Genomic DNA, 15328 nt, shown 5'->3' with positions numbered 1-15328 from the left:
TGCACAAGCCTCAACTCTGCATGCAGGTAGCTGAGGAGAAAACATTCAAAAATCAAGTTCCGTGCACAACTTTCATCGTGCATGGCTGAACATAAATTTGGATCTCATGCAACTTTTGTAATGGAATCTTAATTGGAGGTGCCTTTTAAATAAGGATATCAGCTTTCTCTTATAATACATTGCAGCAATTTATTTGTCGTAGGTAAGCAAGTCAGAATACAAAAGATCCATTTTGTCTAGAGATCACAAACGACATATTCTATTTCACATTTTTAGTACTTAAAATTCTTAGCGGCGTTGGACTGGAGAATCTTAGAACTTTATATCTTCAACAAATCATGTTGTTGAAACGAATTTCCATGTTCTTACGTCTTTACTATGTTAGATTGTGGTACGATTTTGGTAATATTTGGAGAGCCTACAAAGACAACTTTTCATAGTATGCAAAGAAACACCACTATTGTTACATTTACTATTGTTTTGTCGATTTTTTAGATTAACATCCAGAAATTTTGGTCGTCAAATTAAGATGACGTGGTATACATGCGTATTTATTTTATGAGTTTTGTACAGTATTCGAGTTCTGAGAGTCAGAGTTACCACATATCGTAATCGTGCCACTCTGCTTAAACTAAAAGACGTATCCACATCATACCGAAGGTTTGTAGCTCTCTCAAGAGGAGGTGAAGGGGGCAATATATGCCCTCGAGCGAATTCAGAATCCTCAAGTCCAATAACTTGTTATTTATCGAGGAATATAAATGATGAATTTAAATTTAATCAAGTTTACAGCATATCTAATAGCATACCCTGATAGAATCCAATTTTCGTGGACAATGGGTATACCCGTGCGTGTTACCAAAATCATGAAAAAGGGAGAGTTTTTTGTTTATTATTATTATGGTTTATTTCATACTCAATCTGTGACCCAAAGGTCAAATAAATGAGTGTACAATATATAAAAAACGTCAAAATGTACAACACAGTTTTTTTAAAAAAAAATTCTATATAAATATAGGAAAAAACACTTAAATACTCCAGTTAAAAGATGGATATAAAACATTTAAAAAGTCCACAGAGAGACAGACTGTAAAATAAACTGATAGACAATAACAATCAGAGCTGACGTCGGAGAAGGAATTCATGAACTATGGAGCAATCTCATGCTGCAAACCACTGGACTTAATTCTTTACGTCTTGTACGGGATTTAAAATTAATCTTGTTTTTATTCCTCGTTGAATACCCATGACATGATGTAGAGGGAATGTGATAATTAAGCTTATGATCCGGTTTCAAGATTTCACTGGCATTTTTTTACACATTTTCTGACGTCGTATTTCAAGCGTGTCGAGCTTCAACAATTAAAGCGATTCCCTGTAAGACAGACATGGATAAATAACTCGTAGAGCCCTCTTTTGGACCCTTGCAATAGCTGATCTATTCTTTTCTGAAAGACTACCTTGCCAAACAATGCCGGCATATTCCAAAGTTGACCTTACCAATGATATGTAAATTTGTTTGAGTTCATGAGCTGCTGCACCAAATCTAGACAAGACACGGAGAATATGCAGCGTTTGAGAGGCCTTTTTGACCATTTCATCAATATGATTGTCCCATTTAAGCTTATTATTATGATTAAACCAAGACATTTAAAGTTGTCTTCAATATCAAGGACACAGTTTCCCAGTGTCAACGGAGAAAGCTGAACAGGCTGTTTTGTAAAAAATAGCCTCATTTCTTTACATTTTATAAACACTTGCACACGCAAGATCATTCAACTTGTAATCGCATGCTGATATTTATGACTTATCCTTAAAAATATAGACCTCCATAAATTCCATTGCTGTTCCGATTAGTTCTTTGGCGCTACTTAGATGGAACAGGTGTAACTTGACTCTATGATGTCTCATAGTGAAAGTTCATACACCTCGTCAACCATCAACTAGAACCTTTGGTGTCACCTTTCGACAAATATTCCTTCAAAGAATATTCTTCCGAAATTGACACATTTGCTTTTTAAAATTTTGATAATATTCACGCAGATATTCTCCGTCTTTCAAATATAGAAAATACTGTTATAAAAGAACCAATCGACAACAAAATGGCGACCAGAAAGCTACCAGAATCGGGCAAAATTTAGGAAGGAGTTCAAGCTCGAGGAGAAGATATTGAGATCATTTCTAACCTAGGGCTTATCTGACGTTGTCTTCCAGGAAAGCTGAAGGGAGCTCTGGTATTGATATGTCCGGGCCCATGTCCGGGCACAGTAAATCGACGAGTTGACTCTTGGCTGATATCATGCTCATGTCAGATTTCTTTCACAACAATACATGGTACTGACATTCTGGGGTTGATCCACTAGACCCGACCTAATGTGTACTCTGATCCGCACGAGGAGTGGTTGGCCAGTCATCCCCAGACCCGCACTGATGAAGACATGGGCGTCGCTTCCCTGGACTATCTGCAGCAGAATTATCTGTCTCTTCTGTGAGTGTATTAAATCGGCTTCTGTTTGGGAGGATTTCAAGTTGTGTTGGCCAGTGGCAAATACGCCGACAAGTTCAAAGCAGCAGTCAGTAGGTTTCTAAGCTGTGAAGTTCGCTCCTAATATGGTGAAAATTGCCCTTGCGATGAATACCTAACTTTAACACGATTGGAACTAATCAGGGATTATTGGATTTCATATTTTTCAAAATCCTCAAAAGTGTTAGGTGCCCTTTAGCTAAATGTTGCAATATTACAAATTACTCATAAAAATAAGTGTGTAATGAAAAAAAGCAGATGAGATTACATTTCCAGATTAAACAGACACTGCGTCACCATCCAATTATCCCGAATTAGTTCAAATCGTGTTCTCTACTGATGTTTGGTGAACTTGATAAGATAACGCCCTTGGACACAATATCTTAGATTGAAAATACTTTAAGAGAAGCCAATCGCCTGATAATCGGCGCATCAGGAGACAACTCCAAGTTTGGCAGGCCAGCTGTAAAACAAAAGTGTTTAAAGGTGTAGGCCACGCCTTCGCTCACCGAGTAGACAAATCTGATCCAGTGGTTATGAAGGCTTACACAGAAGCTTTCAAAGTTATGTACGGATGGCTTGACAAATACATGTAACACGATTGGAAATATTTTGGGATAATAGGATATTGTGGTAATATTGGTTTATTCAGTAAATTTAAGCTAATCTACTCTTCGGTTTTTGCAATTCACTTGTTTTTATGGTAATTTGTAATATTGCAACTTTCAGCTATAAGGTACCTGACACTTACGATAAATTTGTACAAAAAAGGATTTCTTCCATTTTAAAATGACAGACCCCATTATTTTCTTTGAAATCTTCATTATTGTTTAGTCCTGTCCCCCAAATTGGGTTATTTGAGAATTAGCAACATTTCTGAAGGTTAATGGATAAGGACTTCTGTATGGGGTCACAATGGATATGAACTTCAATAACCATACTTGAATATACAGGGTCACGGAGATGGCCTTCCATAATAGTACTTGAATATACAGGGTCATGATGGAGATGGCCTTCAATATACAGGGTCACGATGGAGATGGCCTTCAATATACAGGGTCACGACGGAGATGGCCTTCAATATACAGGGTGGCCTTGAAAAATACAGGGTCATATCCAAGGTGGCCTTGAAAAAAACAGGGTCATATCCAAGATGGCCTTGAAAAATACAGGGTCACGTCTGAGGGGGCTTTTAAAGCACAAGGCAGGAATCATCAGAGTATTTTAAAAAAAGGATGACAGATCATAAATTCATGCTGATTTTTTGCCTTCCTAATTTTCAGGGATATTTTATCATGTAATATGGTGTTTTATGAACGATTTTAGATATTTTCAAATTTTCAATGTAAAATTTATTTTAATACAATTTTTTTACCAGCTACCTGAACTCCTTGTAGTTTTTAAGTAGATAGAATAAAAAACTTATATTTTAAGTACTTTACTTTGCCATATTGAGGTACTAGCTTAAAAAGTATGAAATAACCTAGTTTTATGAATGCCTACCACATAATGAAAATGACAGATCGGCAAAATACAGAGAGTTTACAATGTACTGGCAGCATTCAACAATGTAGTGATTATAAATGTTTGCAAAATCGCAGTCTGACAACCGTGATAAATCAAAAACAGGTAAAGGATGAAAATTTGTAAGATTTAAAAGCGTTCTGCAGAAATGTATGACAATGACAGGTTGGCTAAATTTTTGTTTATAACACTACATTAACTTTTGCAAAAACAGCAAATTTGACTGGAAACTAGTCAAAAACAACTAAGTTACCTTTGTTACCTAGTAGATTGGACAAAATTTAGAAATTTACCTTAATATGTACCGACAAATTATGGTCCGGTACCTTATTTTTCAATAATTTTCGACGAACTGTTCTAAATCCCATTAACCCAAAATATTTCCAATCGTGTTATGTGAATATTTTTCATGGTTTTATAATTTTGAAGAAAAGAAGTCACTGTGTCCAGTGCTGCGATGAATAAAGTTATGTACTTTTTTCATCCGCATTATGTAGGTAGTAATAGATGCATCTTATGATTCATTCATTCAGGTCGATATTTTTTTCTCCTCAATAATGACACAGCATTAACAACCATTTTTTATATACTGCTGAAGGACTTGCTTGAATAAATATCGAAACTACAGACATCAAGGGAATTTGTATAATAATATCACAATAGACTGGCTATACAGGACATCATGTACATATTGCAGATGTTTCCTGTTCACTTATGACTCTGATGCAATTGTTACCTTCTTATAATAATAAAGAGAATGTCATCGTTTTTGGAGCATTATGCGGACACATGTGACTACTTAACGAACTAATGAACATACAGATTGGGTTGTTTACGATACAGGGTGATACAGGTTCCAAATTTTTGTTCCACAAATTGAAGATAGTCCTTTTTGATCCATTCATCATAAAAAACACATCGGAAATCTCGGGGAGATGGAGATTTCCTCTATGGATTATTTTTGACAGATCTGACAAAACCCTCTCATTCACAAAATCATGGACATTATTGCTTCAGAATCTTTACAGGGAATTTTCAGAAGATATCGCTGTCATGTGATCGAGAATAAATAGTAGCGATGGAAGGCTATGGTTACAATGCTTAGTGTTTGAATTCAGTAAAATTGAACAGAGGAAATTATCAATTGAAAGTAAGATAGACAGAAATCTACCTCGTCGACGTTTGTGTTTTTTCACCCTCCGAAAGGTAACTCGATTTATTATAACTATTTTCACATTAGTGTAATCCGACTAGTGTAATTAATCGTTCAGTACTAGGATGATAATAACAACGAAGCACCCCTTAGTTCTCCTCTTCGCTTTATGGCGCCTCCACTTCATTAAGAGTCTACAAAGCGCAGATCACAAATGTCAGAGGGTTTTCATGACTAATTTCCTTACTTAGCAACGACTACAATCGTCTTATTTCTCGAATTTTATTAGGGTCTACAGTTTGACAAACATGAGAGAAGTCAAAAGAAAACAGATAGTGCATATGGTTAAATGTTTGTATGAGGGCTGCTATTTTCAGCGTTAGTAAAATTCTTGGCGCCATCTACTTTCACGTGAAAATGGAAGTCATTTGTTGGAGAAAGCATTCCGCAGTGTGTAAAATACCGTGTCCTGATTGTTATTTGTGAGAAACACTGATTCCTATTAAATGCTGTAATTTCACTTTTAAAGTCAATTCAGACAAAATGTCAGCGCGTTCTATTTCATATCGTTGCGATGACGCGGCACTTCAATAGTGCAGTGTCCGGCAAATTTAGTCATTAATTTGTGATAATGGCCACACCATGGTTTTCAAAACTTAGCTACAGTGTGATTCGCGGTTTCGACTACTTTGTTAGTGTGTGTAGCTTTTAACTGTGTTCGAACTTCTATTTCCAAATGTAGATCTGTATCTCGCTACGGAACAAATTTAATACCCATCATAACCTGTCGACTAGAGCAGAGAAATGTTCTTTTCATGTTTTCCCTGAGTGACACCTTATGGTGGTATATCTCAGCTTATGGCTTGTATGTCCCCCAAGTAAATCTATGGTGAGTATGTCTCTCAGAATATGATGTGTGTATGTCGCTCAACTTATGGTGTATGTCTCTCAGTTTATGGTGTCTATTTCTCTCAGATTATGGTGTATATGACTCTCAAATTATGGTGTGCATGTCTCTCAGTTTATGGTGTATATGTCTCAACTTATGGTGTGTATGTCTCAATTTATGGTGTGTATGTTTTTATGGTGTATATGTCTCTCAGTTTATGGTGTATATGTCTCTCAACTTATGGTGTGTATGGTGTATATGTCTTAGTTTATGGTGTTAATGTCTCTCAGTTTATGGTCTGTATGTCTCTCAGTTTATGGTGTGTATGTCTCTCAGTTTATGGTGTGTATGTCTCTCAATTTATGGTGTGTATGTCTCTCAGATTATAGTGTATATGACTCTCAAATTATGGTCTGTATGACTCTCAGTTTATGGTGTGTGTCTCTCAGTTTATGGTGTATGACTCTCAAATTATGGTGTGTATGTCTCTCATTTTATGGTGTGTGTCTCTCATTTTATGGTGTGTGTCTCTCAGTTTATGGTGTGTATGACTCTCAACTTATGTTGTATATGTCCCTCAGTTTATGGTGTGTATGACTCTCAATTTATGGTGTGTATGTCTCTCAGTTTATGGTGTGTATGTCTCTCAGCTTATTGTGTATATGTCTCTCAGTTTATGGCGTATATGTCTTTCAACTTATGGTGTATATGACTCTCAACTAATGGTGTGTGTCTCTCAGTTTATGGTGTGTATGTCTCTCAGTTTATGGTGTGTATGTCTTTCTTCTTTATAGCCACGTGAGAGTTTCGTACATGATGAACTCCGAATATCGCAGTCAATTTGCATCAAAACCAATGAGACAGGGATTGAAAGTAGACTGAAGATGTTATACAAAAGTTGTATTGAGAATTGGAGATGTCGTTGCTAAATGCAACTACGTAGATTGTAGGAGCCATTGCCCATAGGATCGCAACAATGGTTGTTGTTGTACAAAAAATAGATAATTAATGGTGCACAATAAAATACGCGACTACCTTGTTACTGAAAGACAAAAAAAATGGAATGAAAGCAAAAATAAATGTAGGCTTTGACAAGTTAATTGGGAGTATTTCAGCGGTAAAATGTCAAAAGACAGGGTACTTCGATTGTTGGCTGTATGGAGCATAAGTTGCTGCGCGAATCGTGTTTAATCTGCCAATTACAGAGAAGTTTCTACCAGCGAAATAATGTCTCCATAATATCTTGGCGATTAATTTGCTTCATGTATACCCCATATTTCACTAAAGAATGTGAGAAAAACAATATCCCTCGCTGCTGACGTCACTTATGACGTCAGCCGCGACTTTACACGTGACTACGACGTCACATATTATGAAAGATAAGTATCGTGACTGCCCTGGAAAAAGACAGGTGCATTAAGTGCCCGGTGTCCGGTTCAGAGCGTGTTGCGAACACGAAACCCTTTTTCGGTTTCTCGGTTCATCCAGCATCAGCAATTTAAGGTTTGCATAATCTTTGTGACCCGTTTGAAACCATAAGGACTTGGCGCTATAACTACCTTACTAACTTTTTATCATCATCAAACAATCAGCCGTGACAACAGAAAAAACGTTCAGTTTATAGCCACTCTTGTCTTCTCATAGCATACTTGTAAGGAACTGCATTGTGCCTTTGTAATACGAAGGATTTGAAATGGCAGACACCAACTTGGGGCCTTTGAAAAAACTTGAACCTGCACTGAAAACTCAGAGTGGTTGCGCCGACTCAAATTCCGACGCTGGTAATTTTAGAACCGGTTGTCGCCAAGGATTGGCTTCGGTCAATTTTGCGTTTCTCATGTTGGTGCTAAATTGTTTCACTCTAACCATGGAACTCAGTTTTACTTTCATTAGCATCACCAGCATTCAGAAACGGTACGGCCTGTCGAGTAGATTCATCGGGCTGACAGAGACACTGCAAGAAATCACCGACATTACTTGTATAATCTTAATCACGTACTTTGGCGGCAGGCCCAACAGTCACAAACCGCGTTGGATTGCGACGGCGTTTCTCGTATGGGCACACAGTCCATGTAGCCGACAATAAGATGCAAATGATATGCGGTTAAGGTCTCCTCGACTAACTTTCAGCTGGTTCTTCACTTTCTACTAGTTTATAGTATTTTTTACAAAGGCACAGACTTATTCTACCTGCAACTTAAAACTGATAGTGATTTTGTAGCTCATTCTTTACTATTTTTCATAGTTTTTGGTAGCCGGTAACAGACACTTCGTGTTCGTGTCGGCTACATGGACGATCTGCCCTCGTATGCTCTCTAGCTTTCTTCACTGAGGCGCTCACCCAGTTCGTGTCGACCCCCTACAATTATGACAACCCCAAGCTTACGGCGAATTCCCACAACGTTAAGCTTCCAGACGTGTGCGTCGAGCAGAATGGGACGCAATACCTGCAAGACGTTGATGACATTGTACAGTCAAACACCACCGAGTGCCAGAGTACCCTGGCATCGTCACTGGTACCAAAAGGTTCCGAGCCGGTAATTCTCATCTTGGTTGCTTCTATATTGCAAGGCGCCGGCAGAAAGGCGGCTTACACACTTGGTATGCCATATATTGACGACAACGTATCGAAAAGCAAGTCACCTATGTACATCGGTGAGCACACACTACACCTATTCTTTATCGCCATGGAGATACCGCTTTTTTCCTAAATGAAGCTTTGATTTCATTGTCCACCTAATTTGCAAGTGATGTATTTGGAGGGTATATTTGCTGCATGTAGCACATTCGCCAGTCTTATGCATGTGTGGCATGATGGCTAGCTAGCTGGCTGGAGGCAGGACGGACGTATGGATGAATCGATAGATGGATGGATGAATAAATCAATGGCTGGATGAATGAATGAATGAACCAACGAACGAACGAACGAACGAACGAACGAACGAACGAACGAATGAATGAATGAATGAATGAATGAATGAATGAATGAATGAATGAATGAATGAATGAATGAATGAATGAATGAATGAATGATGCATGCATCATGCATGCATGCACCGATGACTGGGTGTATGTATGTATGTATGTATGTATGGATGGATGGATGGATGGATGACGTCATTGGATGAATAGATGGATGGATGAACATAGGTGAGTACATATCAAGTTTCATATTTCCCATTTCATATGCCAAGAACACGAAAAAGTCTACTTTCATATTTCCAGGAACTCTGTACGCTGTGAATGTCATTGGTCTTTTAGTAAGTATGCCTTTTTCCGTGCAGTTCATAAAACTATACGTAGACTTCTATCGAGTGGACGAAACTACTCTCGACATCGATCAACGTGATCCCCGCTGGGTGGGTGCCTGGTGGATGGGCTACCTGCTCATTGGAGGTCTCATGTTGATCTTCGCTTTGTTGATGTTCCTCGTTCCAAAGCGGACTCTGAGCAACCAAAAACCCGCCCAGGACGAACATGGCGACGGTGAAGAGACGGTCAACACCGCAAGAAACCACAGCGTTAAAGAACGGATGAAAAACAGAGTATAGCACGAAATCTTAAAGGTAATGACCATGTGATCAAAGTAAGGAAAATTCAAAAATCAAAGTGGTCTCTGAGCATTCAAGATGAAGTATCACATTATTGACTGTATTCTTTTATGTTTACACTGCTCTTAACCCTTTGAGCACTGCAATTTTTTCCCACCAAAATTACAGCGTGCAACATTTTACCAATTTTGTGAATTTTTCTGTAATTTTTTTGACAACTTTGACCAAATAAACATCACATATATTTTGATATAGGCGACAAAAATTGACTTTGGCGCTCAAAGGGTTAAGTAAGCAAAATAACTTTTGACATAACAAATGAAAGTGGCTGGGGCAATTTCTTGTGATTTGTGCTAACTTTTATGAGTATATGACAGGGTCTCTTTTAAATGTGTCTTACTACGATAAAGATGTAACTGTGAGTGTTTCGTTAACTTTATTTTGTATGACTTTTCATTCCATATGGCCCATTTTGATCACAAGCTACTTCAAATCAGATGAGTAATTTTTCAAGGCGCCCTTTCATTTCATCTGATGTCTCTCATCCAGATGTGTCTGTGAAGGCAACATAGTATTAAAAATTAGTTATCTATGTTGTAACAAGCAAATTCCCATGTATTCAAACTTTACAGTAAATATAAAGAATACCGAAAACAGGAGCAATTAAAAGACAGTGAGACGGAGACGGAGGAAATCAGTGACTCAGACACAGAGTCAAAGAGTGACATAGTCAAAGACTGAGACAGACAGTGGCACAGAGACGGGGAGAGAGGAGATACAGTCACCGGTGAAGACAATCAATGAGACGAATAGAAAGACAAATTGACTGATCAATTGACAATTGAAGACAGACGGAAAAAGACGGGGACAGAAAGGCTGATTTACTGACAGATACTGACAAGGGGAAGGACAGAGATTTCCGTCCTCCGCCGGATTAATCTTTTAGACTTTAAACACAACCATACGGTAATTTGTTGTATTCAATAGCAATAGTTTGGTGTGAATAAAGATTTTAGACTGTTTAAACTCGATTGCAGCTTTACTTACATCGAAAGCAAACATGTCGCACGTTGAACCAAATGTAATAGAATAGAAAACTAGCTTTCCAATGTGTATTCGAATTATTTCTCTGTTAAGTAGAGTAAGGATCCATCAAATCTGTTTCGTAGATTTCCCAAGAGTGGTGCGAAGACTTGCAGCAAATCCGACGTTGGTAGCTACCGTGGTCGGTAACACGGCTCTCGTCGCCAATACCGGTGTGGCTATGTTTCATCCTAAGTATTTGGAAGAACAGTTTCGCATCACAGCAGCGCAATCAGGGGTGTTTGTAGGCAAGTATATTGTTGTTTTTTGGTATGTTTTGGTGAATTATTGGAACAAATTTTGTTCAAAGCGTCTGTGATATTTCACCACGCGTGTAGTAATTCGCTCCGGGTGCAAGTGATTTCTCTATGTAAATCTAGACGATATTAATACATATTTAGGAACAAGGTTCCGTTTGATATTCGTTAAAGTATTTAACAACTTCCATTCATTTTCTTGAAGTTTTAACTATGTTTCTACCGTCGTTGGCTGGCTTTCTGATCTGTGGGTTTGTTTTGAAACGCTGGAAGCCAAGCCTTAAGGAGATGGTTGTCTGTCTGGTGGTACTGGATTTTTTCGTCGTCTGTTTTCCGTTCATCAAGATGACAATCGGATGTAAGAACGACAAGATCGCTGGGGTAACAGTGCCATACGATAGGTAATTAATAGCAATCATACCCATCCAAGACTGTAAGATCCGTTGCTCGAGGACCCTCTCTGTACGTAAGTTATGACCTACAATGTGCAGTATGTGTGATATTGCCCCTAGTCTATACTCATCCGTGCTCCAAAAAGTCTTTTGTCAAAGACACATCAGACCTACATGGTCCTTGTATACGACAAATATAACACAGAACAGCGCATTTTGTATATCAATTGCAGGTTCTCGTTCTACTCCTCAAAGCATTTTGAAATACCTACTATTTAGCTTGTTTACATAGCCTCTATATGTAACATTCACTGCTATTCTTTACATTTTTAATTCTCTTCCGGACCAGAATTCACTCGCAAACAATACCAATACAGTCTATACAAGGACAAGCTATCCGACAAGTTGAATGCAGTGTTATTTCAACATGCATGCCTTCAGGGGTAGAACAAGAGGTTTTAGTTAAGGTAGTATGCGCCTCGAAAGTGAAAGACTTAAACTTTTGCTCTAACTTTCCTCAAGGAATCTTTCAATCATTCTCTTTCAAAATCAATAATAAACTTAGGGGTCACCGTGAAATTTTTTGTACCAGATGAACAAATAAGCCAAGATTTACCGATTTTTAAATCAAAATGGCCGCCATCCCGTGTTAACTCTATATAGGAAAACAATAATTCCGAATTTTGAAAAATTAAGCCGGTAAAAAGTTTTCTTACACCAAGAGCTTTACAATGTACCCACATAATCGGTATATCAGAAGAGAATTGAAAAAAGTTTGAGAGTCCAAATATCTGTCCCCGACGATCGTTCTACCTTAACAGCAAAAACTAAAAAAAGGGGACAAATTAACAAAGAATACAGCTACTAGACCTTTAAATCCATAGCATAGTTGCACTCCTGTTAGGAAAACGCTTGAAAATAACGATAGACGTAAATATGCTTCTAAGATATGTATAACGAAACATCACAGAAAATGACACAAATATCCATAAAATTGATAATGATGTACTGATAATGTGTCATAAATACTTCTTTACAGAGTTGTTGTAAAATTTTCGTTCAAAATAAAATATATCCGACAGTTAAGGTGTCGCTCAAGATATAGTGACATGTTTTGGTGTTTATTTTATCTTTTACCATTGAAGGCATCCGTTTATTTCATATGTTGGCAAAGTAATCGGTACAACCTGGGGAAAATCATCACAGATAATGAATGTACTTTCTGTTCTTCTTAATCTATAATTTTTCTCTCTTCAGCACGGCATCGAAACCAAATTATCATATACAAATGGATCTCGGTTCGACATGTAATTCACGATGCGCATGTCCAGAACGATACAGCCCTGTTTGTGGCTCTGATGACGTCACATACTTCTCGGCTTGCCATGCCGGTTGCACGATTTCCAACATTAATGAGGTACGTAATCTTTAATCACCCAATCAGTGTCGTGCCGTGTATTTTATCTTGCACACTAAGCCTGTAATAACTTCCCCATTCATGACAGCATATGTTTGCAATTTCGGAGACTCGAAATAATTATCTTCATCAACGACATTATAATTCAATCAATAACAAGAAAATAAGCTTAATGAAGACTTTAATATACATTTCTGTACTGGTTTTATGTAAAAGAAATTACTATGATACAGATGTTGTACCTGTATTAAAATATTGAACTACGTGCACCGATTCACTGGTGCCTGAATCTATACGTAAAGTGTTTTAATTCGTAGTTATGCTTGAGAAGGTGAAAAGAATGATTCAACCCCATGATCTCGGAAACAAACTGCAATACGGTAGAGACGTTGATTAAAGGTATACTGTCACCTGTTCCGATTTTGCCACAGTTACCATGGAAAGAGAAAATCTAACCAATCGCAGATTTTAAGCGGGTGGCCGCTTTTTAAAAACAGCGCCCTCACATGGGCATTTTGAATGCCAAGGAACGCCCCTTTGACCATATATGGGCATATTTAGATTACAGGTGACTGTATACCTAAATTAAATCACACTTGTTTCAAACGACAGAAAGAGTAGATAGAGGACGTCATGTATATCCTTTGGGTAACCTCACTCTTTTATCTGTTCTACGATAAGTCTAAATCGACCAGTTTACCCAGTGTGAATTATTTCCTTGTCTTTATCCATGTTGTAAGACTTACGAAGTGTGTGGATGCGTTGGAAAGCATAGAAATCTGAAAGAGAACGTTACGGAAAGAAGCGCTTTCAGAGGATCATGTTCGAAGCCTTGTGAACGAGACCTGATAATATTCACCGTTCTGTCGGGGATTTTTGGAATTCTGTTAGCAATGGTTCTCATCTTAGATGCGATGATAATTCTGTGGTAAGTTTGATCACGTGCAGTTTGGGAGGGATCTAATGATGCAAAAGGTCGTATCGTGAGTTGCTGAGCTACCGACCAGAGTTAACATATATGGGTTTATAAGTCTAGTGTACCGCAGGAAAATATTGTTGCCCAAAAATGACCATCAAGTTTGGTTTAGTTTGTTGACAAAATTTTAACAGACTGCCAAGAACTGCGATTGGAAGTTGCATTCGATTTCAATAAACCATGTGGTAAATCGCAATGTGTTACCTCTCTTCATATAAGGAAATTAATTTACATCCATAGTTTTATGGTAACGAAAATATAATACACACGCAAGTAAGACAGAAATCATGGACTCTTCATGTTTTCAAATTCACAGGTGCGTTTCTCCAGCGGATAAACCATACGCGATGGGATTCAAAGTTGTCATCTCTCAATTATTCGGTAGGCAAATTATCAATTTTCATGCTATACACTTATGAGCATTCAATAAATCAATATCATTGCATGTTTTCAATTCTCGGTAATTGGCAGCGTTTGATTACGTGTTTGGCATACCTTGAGGATAGCATGTTTTATTGTTGCATGGACCTGCATTTGGACGCTGCTTCAATAAAATACGTGGTGCGTTTTTTGATCCACTGCTCAGCCAGCAGATTCGAATACAACAGCCCAGTCCTTTTAACCTGTTCACCCCAAATTCTCTGTAAACAGGTCCACAATCACCACTGATAACAATAGGTTTGGGCCAAACCATGGTGGTGAAAGGGTTAAACAGTCCCGTATTCGCTTGCTCTCAGCTGTTCTTCATTACGAAGTGTTCATATTGACAAGTACGTCCAAACAGTAATTCAGACAGCCGTAGCAGTTTGCAAGTTATCAAAGTGTTTTTTGAAAGTGTACCTATCTTGACATTCTGATTTAGGATTACTTTGTTTACACAACGGTCGATACATGAAACTAGACTACCGTGACATTTTTCCTTTTCGCGATAACTGTCCGTAATAATTTCTTCCATCACAGGAAACCGTGCCAATATTTTCTTTACAATCAGAGCAGGCATATACTGCGCATAAAATGATTTACACGAGTAGTCTAAACTGCGAAAGGGTTTCTATTAAAATGAATACAGCTGCGGATTTATGCGATATTCATGTTTACACAGGTTCCATGCCGTCACCATTGTATACGGGAATTGTCATCGATTCTGCCTGCACCCTGTGGGGGAAGACACCGTGTGGTCAACGCGGAGCCTGTCTCCTCTACGATCTGCCTGATTTCAGATACAAGTTGATGGGCTTATTCGGGTTTCTCAAAGGAACCTCCTTTGTTTTCTATATCGTTGCCATGGTCACACTTTTCAGGAATCCCAACCCGAGGAATACAGAAAATATCGAGGATTATCGAGGAGTTTCTGGACAAACTGGAATCCTGAACCTCGGTCGGTAATTTGAGACTCTGAATCTAATGAATTAGAAGTGATGTCAATGTAATGACCTTAGTGTAAAAAAGTGATAAATTAAGCTCGAAGTTAATCTTTGTATAAATTTCCCCCTGAAAACGTGCACTAGCATTTAGAAGGGAATAACTTAAGCAGCATGTATCGTCATTGTCTGTTTTCCAAA

This window comes from Ptychodera flava, chromosome 11 (genome assembly GCF_041260155.1).
Source record: "Ptychodera flava strain L36383 chromosome 11, AS_Pfla_20210202, whole genome shotgun sequence".
Taxonomy (NCBI): Eukaryota; Metazoa; Hemichordata; class Enteropneusta; family Ptychoderidae; genus Ptychodera; species Ptychodera flava.
The sequence above is the reverse complement of the archived record's forward strand: the minus strand, read 5'-3'. Positions refer to the sequence as shown.